Source organism: Convolutriloba macropyga, chromosome 5 (genome assembly GCF_964194025.1).
Source record: "Convolutriloba macropyga chromosome 5, txConMacr16.3, whole genome shotgun sequence".
In the NCBI taxonomy this organism is placed as follows: domain Eukaryota; kingdom Metazoa; phylum Xenacoelomorpha; order Acoela; family Convolutidae; genus Convolutriloba; species Convolutriloba macropyga.
In genome coordinates this window covers 60,208,514-60,220,546 of record NC_134472.1, presented here as the reverse complement: position 1 = coordinate 60,220,546, position 12,033 = coordinate 60,208,514, and the positions used below count along the sequence as shown (strand labels likewise).

General features: G+C 35.2%; 1 protein-coding gene and 1 pseudogene across 1 annotated transcript in view; both read right to left on the bottom strand.

The window, feature by feature from the left end:
- LOC142339510 (GPI ethanolamine phosphate transferase 2, catalytic subunit-like) overlaps nucleotides 1-10,257 on the bottom strand; it is an 18,164-nt pseudogene extending 7,907 nt beyond the window's left edge.
- Nucleotides 1-12,033, bottom strand: part of LOC142339509 (uncharacterized) — a 95,765-nt gene that overhangs the window by 58,850 nt on the left and 24,882 nt on the right. The window lies entirely within an intron of this gene.

Below are 12,033 nucleotides of genomic sequence, written 5' to 3'. Positions count from 1 at the left end.
CGAACAACAAAATCCATTGAAGAACATAGAACTAAATGCTTCTTTACCTGTGTAAAACGCCCCAATGAATCAAATAAATTCGATTTCTGTGCTGTCTTTATGTGCAAACTAACCGTTGGATGCAAAGACCAGCAGCTACATGTCGGCCCAGCATAACAACCACAAATGACCCAGCCAACAATGCGAAGAAAGAGATAGTAAAGAAAAGTCCACCAGCTGGTGTTCGAACCCCAGCAGCCGTAATCAAAGCGATAAAGGCTGACGAAGACGCCATGAAAACACTTATTGTAACGATATGTGGAGTTGAGAATAAAAGTTGGCTAACTGCTCCACCTCTTTTCATCGCGAGAAAATCAACACAAACATTACCACCATCGTTATCTACTCTATACACCGAAAATAAAATAAGCAAAGCACTTAGTAAAAGGGATATAATGACCAGTGAAACGTAAATAAAGACGGCTTCAAATTTAGTCAAATTGGCAGCAATCGATTGAGATCCTTCTCTCAAAGCATGCAGATACCCCGATCGCACTTTCTCGTACGCATTCAGTCGCATCTCGTCAACCTGCGCAAAAACATAAATCAACTAAAATGGTCATCACGTTCAATAAGATTATAAGCAACAGCAATTCCGTGGCAAACGGTCCTAAGAAATCGAGAAGCGCACTCGAACCGTTTAATTAGACTAGTATCATAAATCAAATACAATAATAAACTTCACAAAACACTATTTTGTTTGCACCATTTTGATACCATTTGATTTGCTGATGATACTGAAAAATACGTGATATGGAAATTTTAGTTCGACGCGATACTTGCAACTTGTTGCTAAAAAAGAGTAGATGAGTAAATTGTAATAGCCTGGAAAAAAAACTGAAAAGAAGAGTCAATCTAAAACATACCCGGCAGATTGCCGGAAAATAGCCGCCGTTGATTCCAATAAGCATGATTGGGATTGAACGAATAGAATATATTGAAAAAAAAAGATTTTTGTACAAAAATATTTTTTAAGTCCGATCTATTTTGATGGCATTTCGTAGTTGAACATAACGTACTTCTGTTTCTTAGGGAGAGGCTACAGGGGCTACTATCAACACCAATAAGCATTAGAGGTGGAAACTAAGACTTATAGGAACGACGTTCAAATAGCGGGCATCTAAAATTGGGCTTTATGGGTTTATCCCGTTTCTATTTCTGACTTCAATTTTTTATACCGACTCTGTTCATTTTGAATTGCTTTGCTTAGCAACTGATGTTCAAATTCACTTTTAGCAGAATGAGAGAAGAGAGAAACTAGCCTAGAGAAGTCAAAAAGATTTCACGCAAAATGTCGAAAAAGCGGCAAAATGGTAAAGCGAAAAAAAGTTTGACGAAGTAAAAAAACATAGCAGGACAAGTCCTGACGTACAATTCAAAGAATTTTCATTGACTAAACAAAAAAACTAGACCTAGAATGGACTATGAGTGAACTGAGAAAACCATTCTAAAAAAATCAGATAAAAAAACCAGAAAAAAAACAGAAAATCAATGTCAAAATTCAGCATGTGAACAAAAAACCACTAGCGAGAAAAATTTAATTCAAAAAAACTAGGCCTAGAATGAGCTGTGAATGGATTGGGAAAACCAGTTAGAAAAAAATCCGATCCAAAAAATAAAAAAAAACAGTAAAAATCAGAGTGAAATTGCCGCATGTGAACAAAAAAACCACTACCGAGAATCCGAATTTTTGTTCAAACACCATTTTCGCACTCTACTTTAAAATTAGAGCGAAAAAAATTCACGCCGCAAAACCACTCGCTTTTTCGCTCCATTTCCTGTTTCGGCGTGACCAAAATCACTACTCCAATTTGACTTCAAAAATCATGAAAATGTGTGAACAGATCTTAAAAAAAGACAGCGCCCGAATACAATTCAAATTCTTTGAATTGTAAAAAAATACGAGCGCAATAATAGCCGGCTGAGAAGATGAGGGCGGCTATTAAAAACAGTATTTCGCTGCTAAAAAACCGTTAATTTTGTTTAATCGCATGTAAAAAAGTAGAACTAACTTTCGCCACTTTCTACTAAGTAGAAAGTGGCGCATACAGACTTTCTACAATGTGATTTTCTTTTCCAATTCATAACGCAACTTAAATCCACAGTAAAAACAGATCTCATAAACATTCGACACAGTTTGAATTGACAGTTCCTCCTCAATCGTAGATTAAATATGTTAATTCTAAATAGAAAATTTAAAAAGCGAAAATTCTACCGTTGCACAAAAGTGGATCAACAATAGAAAAAAAATACCTGTCCAATCGCAGTGGAGCAAAAATTTCAAAAAGTTGCTTTGAATCGAATTTATGAATATTTTGAACATTTTAGCTTATTTTAGAGAAAACAATTGGGTCCTAAAAAAGATAGTACAATAGCTGCGCTCGTTGAATTCAGAGTAATTCAGGTTTCATGGAAAAAAAGATACAAAGCATTTGATTCTCTGAATTATCAAGTGCAACTCAGCAAAATATCTGATCAGTGCGAGTTAGATCTCAATAATGCTTTCGTTCTTATTTAGGTTGCAGAGCACTGAGTTGGCATAAAAGGCTCTTATTCAGATTAGAGTATCTTAAATGAGTTGTACCTCAAGGTCCGATACTAGCAATTCTCCTTTTTATCTTCAATATAAACTACCTCCTCTTATGTTGTAAATCATCTGAAGGTACACTATTTGTAGATTAAACAAATATAACAAGTAGAGGACACACAATTGATGAGACATCAGAAGATTTCAAAGCTTAAAAAATTGGCTAAACAATAATAAGTTGGTTATTAATGTAAACAAGACTGTGGACCCAAAAAAAAAACAAAATGAAATAGAGAGTATAGCTGCAAATAAATTTTGATTAACCGGCAAAGCAATCAAAATAGAAAAGAGCTGCAAAAATTTATAGGCTTACATAGACGAAAGGTTGTGTTTCCAATATATCGATTATATCAAGAAAGCTATCCAGAAAGTGTGGTCTTTTTCAAAGCTCAGACATGATGTTCTCAAATATCAGTTGATTAAATATTATTTCAGTAATATTGAGCATGTCATTCAATATGGTATTCTTGTTTATGGTTGCTGCCGCTACACATCACTACTGCCAATCCTAATACTATAGAGGATTTGTAAATTGATTCATTTTAGAAAAAGTCAGATTGCTGCAGCCATCTATTATTAAAATACCAAGTGTTGTCAGCATAGGAGGTCCAAATGTTCAAGCGCTTGATATTTGTGCTTGATTCCATAAATAAGCTACACAGTGAGCAGTTCTGCGATGAGTTACTCAATTTGCCTCAGAAAATTATAATAAACGATTGACTGATTGTAAATTGCTTGCTGAGCCTAGATGGAGGAAAGTTGACCGTTTTCAGTGAAACACAGAGCTACGAAGTTGGATAATGTTTTAAGGCGAAAAGGTGTAATTAGGCAACATATTGATTCGATTACCTTAAAAGAAGTTCCAATATTTTATCATGATGTAAAGAGCCCGCATTTACTCCCAAATGATTAAATCGTTAGGTATATTTTTTAACTGTGAAGCTTGCCGACTTCAACAGGGGCGAATCAAACGTAGATCTCATTTGATCTCAGGTATGTACTCTTAATCAGGTACATGTTTTGTAATACTTGATCAAGAAAATTTCTACAAATTTGTTCAAGAAAATAATCCTCTAAAAGTTGCAATTAACAATTAAAAAGCCAAATGGGAATTTGGAAGTCCCGAATTACCTCGTGTGGGAGTGGCTCAATAGTTAAGCATGCTTGTAAAGAGGAAAATCCTTACCACTTTTGACTCATCGATGACAGGGTAGTTTTTAAGCCACATGAGGTGCATTTGGATAGCATGGTCCAGACCAAGCACCGCAGATCTGACCGAGGCATTCAACTCAGTCAACAGTCTCTTTAATTGCTGACTGCTGAAACTGAGGTAATGCAAAATTGACGTCTTTGCTGCGATCATCGACTCGATCAGCTCTATTATGACAACACCTAAAAAGTTTGTAAATTATCTACGCTGTCACAAACTGATCATACTGACTACTATCGTTTCCACATAACAATGCCTCCTCCTTTAACCTGAACGTCAAATTTGCAACTATTTATGAACTATTTTGCAAATTTTGTAAATTAATCTATTTTTACAAATATTTGCAAACAAAATTTGGTCCTTTACGATAAGTTCGTTTACACAGATATCTCAGGATGTGTATTTTACATAATCTATACAGAGTGAACGAATTCTTTGGAAATCAAGTACTTTTTTAAAACTTAAGTGCTGCTGTTCTCCAGGTTACTTGGGACAACAGTTCACACTCAACGATTACTTTGCACAAGCCAGATTATTTTTCCTCGTGCTTTCTGTAGGATGACAGCCTCACGGAAAAATTCGATGTCAAAGGAATCCGGTCTCAAACATGTTAACTAACCAGAATTGCGGATTGGAACAGGCACTCCAGTTAGATATGCTAAGGTACTCGTCATATCTATTTGCTTAATCTCCCTTTCTCCATTATCAATTGAATCCATATCCTTGATCAGAGGAGACGCAAAGATCAAAGGTGTCATCACTTCGTGCTCAGTTGGACCCCCGTGGCCTCCAGCATCTGCCTGGCCGTGATCAGAGGTCACAACTAACATCCAATCATTAGAAGGCACTCCACTTTTTAAACGACCAATTATTTGCTCGATATACGTATCCATTTCATGTAGTTTTCCTGGTGTTAGTGAACTAAAGGCACCATAGAGGTGTCCAATATGGTCCAGACCACCAAAATGCAGAATCATAACTTGCCAATCATTGCGTTTCAGCTCGTGAGTCAGATGTCGACTCACGTTAAGGTCTACGTGAATGTACTCATTGACAAAGAATGTTACTGGATCCCCTCTTATAAAGTAATCACCCCATAATCGATGCCAGGTTTCATCTCCAAACATTGTGATGTTCATGCCGGAGTTGTACCACTGGTCTATGAGACTATCTCCTTGGAAATGTTTGGCATCCATATTACCAAATACGTCCACAAATGCTGGTATGTCACCTGAAACAAACATTTATACAAGCTAACCATACTACCTGAAGATGAGAATGGCAGGTTTGCTAAAAAATGCTAAAAACTGGCTAAAAATATTGCAATCCATGGTTTGACAACCGTTTTTTTTCTGTAAGTTTAGGCAAACCAACATTTCATTGTTAAACCAATAGCGAGTTTAAAAAAGGTGAAGGGGAAAGTAACAGTACACTGAGTTCTGCAAAAAAAGACTACAGAAAGTTTTCGCAATATTTGAAAAATAACGACAGAAAAAAAGCATCAATTGTTCTCACTTTTTGGCGAGACAATTTTTGTCTTTATTAAGTTCATACCCGACCAATTTGTGGTATCACTTGAAAGCTCTCTGCCTCTGAAATTCCGCTACAAAACGTATTCTTAAGAATTTGTTTCAAAAATTTATAACAATTTTTTTTGCATATTTAAGGCAATTTCAGCCTAATTTTGACCATGTGTGATGATTTTGCGAATTCTAAGTCAATTTCTGATGTTTTTCACCACTATAGACTCAATAATAAACTTTGCTCCATGTCAATAATTTGTTAATTGGCTTATCTGCATTGAGAAAAACAGGGGAAAATGTCAGCGGAATTACTGTGATAAAGACCACAAATGAGCTAATCAATCTTAGAGCAAAACTGAAGTCCCATGCTGTTCTGCGATTTCAGAAAAACAAAAAACGCAACTAAATGATTCTTTTTACGTTTTCTTTACATCAAGAGATGAAAACAAGCCTCCCTTGAAAAATCTGCCAGTATCAACTCTGATAACAACTTTCTTCATAAAAAGAAATTGCTGGATCCCTTTGACATTTAAAGTGTCCTCTATCACGCTCGACTTCTTGCTTTTGGCATGACCTAATTTGCTTTCAATCACAGTTTGAGACCTCTCAACTGAAGTTGTGGCAGTCAATTAGAAAATGTCTGACGAACAGCCCAAATTAGTTGTTGCATTTTCACAAAAAATATCATAGACGTCAATAATAACTCTTATGTTGTCATTTATCGAAAAGCCCGTAGTTAGCAGTCCTTTTGAAAAAGGCTACAGCAGAATACAAAAAACAGCTACTGTCAATCATTTGAGCAATTCTTCTGAAATTAGTCTGCTAAGTTTGTTTTTGATCAAAAATAGGCAATATAACAGCTTTGAATCTATATTACCATCTTAATCCTATGTTTGAATTCATCGTCTTCACTTATGTTCTTAGAACGATTTTATAATAGCATCAGTAGTCTGACCAGTTTAATATGGGTCATGCTGTCGTTTAAAAATCAACTTTTTTTAAATAAGTTAAAGCCAATCTTGTTTACTAAGATCCGTTCAGTTTATGGAGGGAGGTTCAGTCAGGAGAGGTTGGAGATACTGATGGAACCATTCGCATTATGAAAAAATTGGTAACAGCATCGAAAAAATCGATAAGCATAGTTCCGATATGGCGTGTTTCTCGACTTATTTTTCAAGTCTTATAATTGAGGCGAGCAGCATAGCAAAGCAAGATATACGTTTAAATGTCTTTTCTTATCGACCGGATGATAATCGGCTTTTTAAAAGAGTGGCAATCAAAAGCAAAGACTCTATACAAAGCCATTGAGAGTTTAGGCAACAGTAAATCACAGGGTCCAGCAATTCTCCATGCGTGGGCGTTAAAGACGGGAAAATACGCAATTGGTACGCATCTGCAAATGACTTAGTGAGTGTTTTTCTAAGTCTTAGAAAACATGCATGTCACAACATTTCATAAAGAAGGATCAACAACACAACTATCTACCAATCTCAATAGCACGAACTGCTACTGTTTGAGAAGCTTCTCCTTATCCAAATGATTGATTACATTAATAAAAACAATCTCATGAATAAAGAAAAATTTGGTTCTAAAACAAAAAAATCGTCAACAGTATTGTTTTTCACTGAGACACTGATATAAAACATTCAGACTTTGTGAAAAAATCTAATTCAATTTTGCACAAAATCTTCCTTTAACAGGCGGTGTTGAGTTCTTCGGCTTCTTTGAACCCGCGATTAAATTAACAAAATCTTTTCACGAAGAAAGAGCAAAATGTGTTAAAATTGGCTCCAAGATGTCAGAAAAAATTTTCGTTATTCGTGAAGTAGCTAAAGGCACAGTTTAAGGACTAACTTTTCTTTTATACCTTCACGATTTCCGAGAAAAAAATAATGTTACTTCGAGCTTGTACATTAAGCAGACGATATGTCGATATCTCATGTCGATATGAAACAATTGCAACCGGAAAATTGCAACAAAAATTTATAAAATTTATTGGAGAGACACGTACTCGAAGGAAAATCGACTTCAAATGCTGATAAAACAGAGCTATTTTATTGGATTCCGACACGGAAGAAGTAGAATTAAAAGTTACATTTGAAGGAATTTAAAACAATCTGCTGAGAGTTGTCGTTATATAGGAAAACACCTTGACCCAAAAATTTCAATTGAAGTACATCTAAACGTAGTTTTTTTAAAAGTTGGGACTGCCATTTGCTCACTATATCTTATAAGAATTCAAATACCTTTGGGGGTAGGGCTGCTTGTTTCCAAATCGTTAATCGTTAGTTTTTTTCACAAACATTATCAGCAAAAAACAGTGTCAAAATCGACGGTTTAATTGGGGCATTAAGGTGCGCTATACGCGTCGTAAATTTGACCACTGCCGTGATCTTTTCCTCAAATCACATGTCCTACCAGCTGATTTAATTAATTCAAAGTAAGTCTGTTGAAATTTCACATCGACTTAAACCGGAGGATATCAGAAAACTTTAGAAAACGTGCAAACCGCCTGCAGTTAAAACAGAACAGACAGACAAAACAGCTGAAGTATACTAGACAGACAAAACGCAAAAGTATACTAAGCAGAGTCAAAAATCATTGATTTTGAAGAGGAATCAAAAGTGGAATAAGTTATTTTTTAATGTAAGAGCGACGGGAAAAATCTTTTTGGAAGAATTTTAACAGAGTTCTTGGAATGTCAGCATAAAAATAAACCATAGACAGACAATTAGGGTCATTCAGGTCTTATTTTTATATATAAAGGAATGATCCGCTTAAATGGTAACAATAATCAATAACCAGAATATTTGCATAATTTAATATAAAATCCTGGTTTTTCTGAAGGCATGTAAACTTTGACCTTTCGGTTATACTACGAAATTACATGTTTGGAGAAAAAACTTCTTAATTTGGTTTCAGCTGTGAAAGTCGGGTATTATTCGGATTTCGATTAAAAATAACGCTCGAAAATTGCTGCTGCTAATGTCCTTAATACCTGTTTTCAATTGGCACCCTAATGTTTAATTAATGTTTACAGACATGACTCGGCGCTAGTGCTCCTGATAGCATTTCTTCGTTAATTTTTGCTTAAAATTTGACCTCATCGAGAAGGATCCCGCAAAGATACTGTTTTAAGGATTGAAAGTTTGCTCCAATAATTGTATAGTGCCTTTGAAATAACTTTTATCAAGAGCTCAATTTCAATTTGTTTTGAAAATGTAAAAAGTATTTGCGAGCTTTGTCGTTTGGCTACACATTTTTGCCATTAAACTAAAAAATATATAGACAGAATATTCCTCTATCATTAAAGCCGCACTCTGAGAAATATTTCGGTTTTTGTTGGATTTCCTGTTATTTTAAAAAAATTTTACATGACGATGTTATATGTTTTCACATTTCTCATATGTGCACAGCAACTTCATTTTAAAGAACTGCTTTGAGACTGTGATAGAACTATGCTAGAAATTTCGTCCAGAAAAATTTAGTTTTTCACATTTTTTTGTACCAGAGTACTGTCATAGTAGTTTTCAACTTCTTACAAAAATATAAGACACACCTAGGATTTATCTTAGCCTTTTGTGCTCTAACAAGTAAATTCATCTCAAAAAGCAATTTCAGTCATCCTGGGAACAGTTCAGCTTTTTATTCTGTCAAAATTAAAAATCAGGATGAAAAGACAAAGCGGGGTTAAATTGAAATTTTCATTTTTTTTGAAAATTTTTAAGTACGGATCGCAGACAGAAACGCTTTTCTTGCAACATGCAAACATAGCTGGCAGATTGCCAGAAAATAGCCGCAATAGATTCGTAGACCGGCACTCTAAAAAAACAGTAAAAAAGACAGACCAAAAAAATTCGTCTTTTCATTGAAGGCTGATATGTTATATTTTGATTTAAAATCTGTATAAGTTATTACTGCCTCTATTAGCTGATCTCAAATAACCTTCATTTAGAGTGATGCACACCCATTTGACCTTATCTCTTTGAATTAAAGTAAATAAAAGTCAATTTCAAAGTGAGGAAGTCATTTTTGAGAGTGAGGTAAGTCAAGTGTGATCAAAAATTTAATCACGCGCATGAACAAAAAAACTCGCTCCACTAAGAGCGAAAAATGACGTCACACATGCAATTCAGTTGAAATTGCATGAACGAATGAACAAAAAATGGCTGTGACGTCATATGGTCGTAACAAAAATCATGACGACGAAATAAAAAAAAAAACCAAGAGAAGGCCAATAATAGCCTCAGCTATCGCTGTGCGGCTATTAAAAATGTATTTTTCCAAGAAAACTAACGTGTCTGGCAGTCTATCACATTCTGCAATAGAATGCATTGTCTGCCGTCATACACAATTGTGGAAACTTGCGCCAAGCACAGAATAATGTCAGCTGTATTGTTCACTTTTACAAGTAAAAAAAAAGAAAATTCGGTTTTGCAAAATGATAAAAATAAAAATGGTCATGAATAATAATGAGTTATTTGGTACCTGTAACCATAGCTTTAATTCTCGGCATCGTAACTGTTGGTGTCTCTGCTTTTGCAACAAATCTCTTCATACCACAATCATACTTCCTCAATCCTTTGGCACCGAGTGAAGTGAGGCTTTTTGCCATGTCATTTCTCATTCCATCGACAACTACTAATACCAATTTGGAAACTAATTTATTATATCGAGGCATAAGAGGAGAGTGACTATGAGAAAATCCATCCTCTGTTAGTACAGATACATGACTCCACTGTGCTCTGGAAAGACTGGATGGTTTCTGGGGGAAGAACCCCAGACTGTATAGCCAGACCGAGTATAAAAGTAAAAGTGAGAAGGAGATAATTTGGAGATGTTGATTGTCATAAGCTGAAGAACATTTCTTCATGGCACTGAAAATAAGAAATATGACGTAAATCCATAAAAACAGAAGAGACCGGCTGAATTCTCTCGTTTTACAGAACTTTGAACTAACCTGGTCTTTTTTTCAGTGAATTTTTACCCCTCCCTCGAAATATTCATGAGATAAATGATTTAAAAACCACGCAGAGGAGAATATCAATGCCAAATGGTTTCTTAGAATTCTGTTCTTTTGTGGAATTATGATGTTTCTGAAAACATGTTTAACCTCACAAATTAGGAGAAAGCTAACTCAAATTTTCCAAAGTCATACGCAAATCAAAAATAAATTTTAATTTAATATTGAACACACAAACAAGAGTTTAAAAAGATCTCTAGCGTGATACGTTGTACCTCTGAATATATGAAACGGCTTTTGAGTGCATAACGTCTGAAAGAGATGGGTTTCTGAGGCTTGAGAATCAATACAAAAACGTTTAAAATCAAACAATCGAAAAAAAAAAACATTTTTGAATCATCCTTGTTCAAACAACAGAAAATACGAAACTCTTCAAGAACAATTCAATTTTTAAAAGTTTTTCATTCAATGATGTCACTTTCGCATCTCTCTGAAAACTTTTCGGTCGGCAAAAGGTATTTAAAAAATCTAGGCTAGCATAGAGTTCACAACCCACATTCAAATATGGAGAGTTGGAGCAATAATTTTTTGTCAATTAATATCAGCAGCGCGTAGCTAAATTTCTTCGGCCAGTAGCAGTGCTCGCAGAAAAAACCGACTAAGGTCTGCCGAATGACTCAAACGACCGGTAGGCATCAGTTGTGCTTTACTTCAGTCGAGGAGGAGGTATAAGGTCACGCAGGGGGCTTAAAATGATATTAGAACTTTATTCAGGACAACTACTAACACTTAAAAAAAATAAAACCAATTGCGACTCGCCTCTGGCTTTTAGTACCAAACTGCCGCGAATTTATACAGTGGATTAAATTTACATCACGCAATGCGAGGAACACAAATGGCCAGACAGAAGAACAATAAAAAAAATTAGGATAACAAAGACACAGGAGCCAAATAAATGCTAAAACCAATTCGAACAAAAGCAATTTTTTTTATCAATTTTTAAAATTTCAAGAAAAACAAGAAGTTCACCAAAATTGCACCAGGAACATTTTTCTTTTTCTCTACAATTTCAAGTCATTTATGCATCGCAATAGTACGACAAAAGATTCCATTTGTTTCGCACTATTTGACCATTTTTTCGATATATAAAGAGTTGAAATAAAAAACATAATCAACTGTTGTCGAAAGAATTGATTTCCAACAATAGGCGAGCGGTCTGCGTTGTAGCTAGGTTATGATCAGGGTGGCAGGGGCAAAGATAAAAGCGGAAGGGAGTGGGTCGCACCTTTAAACCATAAATATAGGCCTTCTGAAGCCATCATCAGCAGCTTCGGTGCAACGTACACACAGAGCGAACTATAGCTCTTCTCTTGGAGAGCTGCTAAGACTCTTAATACCCTCGGGCTTTACTAATTTATCATTTTTTGAAGACATAAAGTCGACTTAATCGTCCGAGAGGGGAAAAAATTTTCTAGATAGAATCCAAAATTGTCAGACAAAAATCTTGCACAAAAATGACACACACATTATTAAAAAATGCTTCAAATTTCATGTAGTAGCACTGCACACCATTTTTGATTCGAAAAGTCAAGCGTTTGAAAAATGAAAACATGCAATTAAAATTGGAATCTCCGCACGATATGATTTGTAAAACTAATTTTAAAGTTCACATGATTAGAACGATACCAAACCGTTTGATTATCCAGAAAAA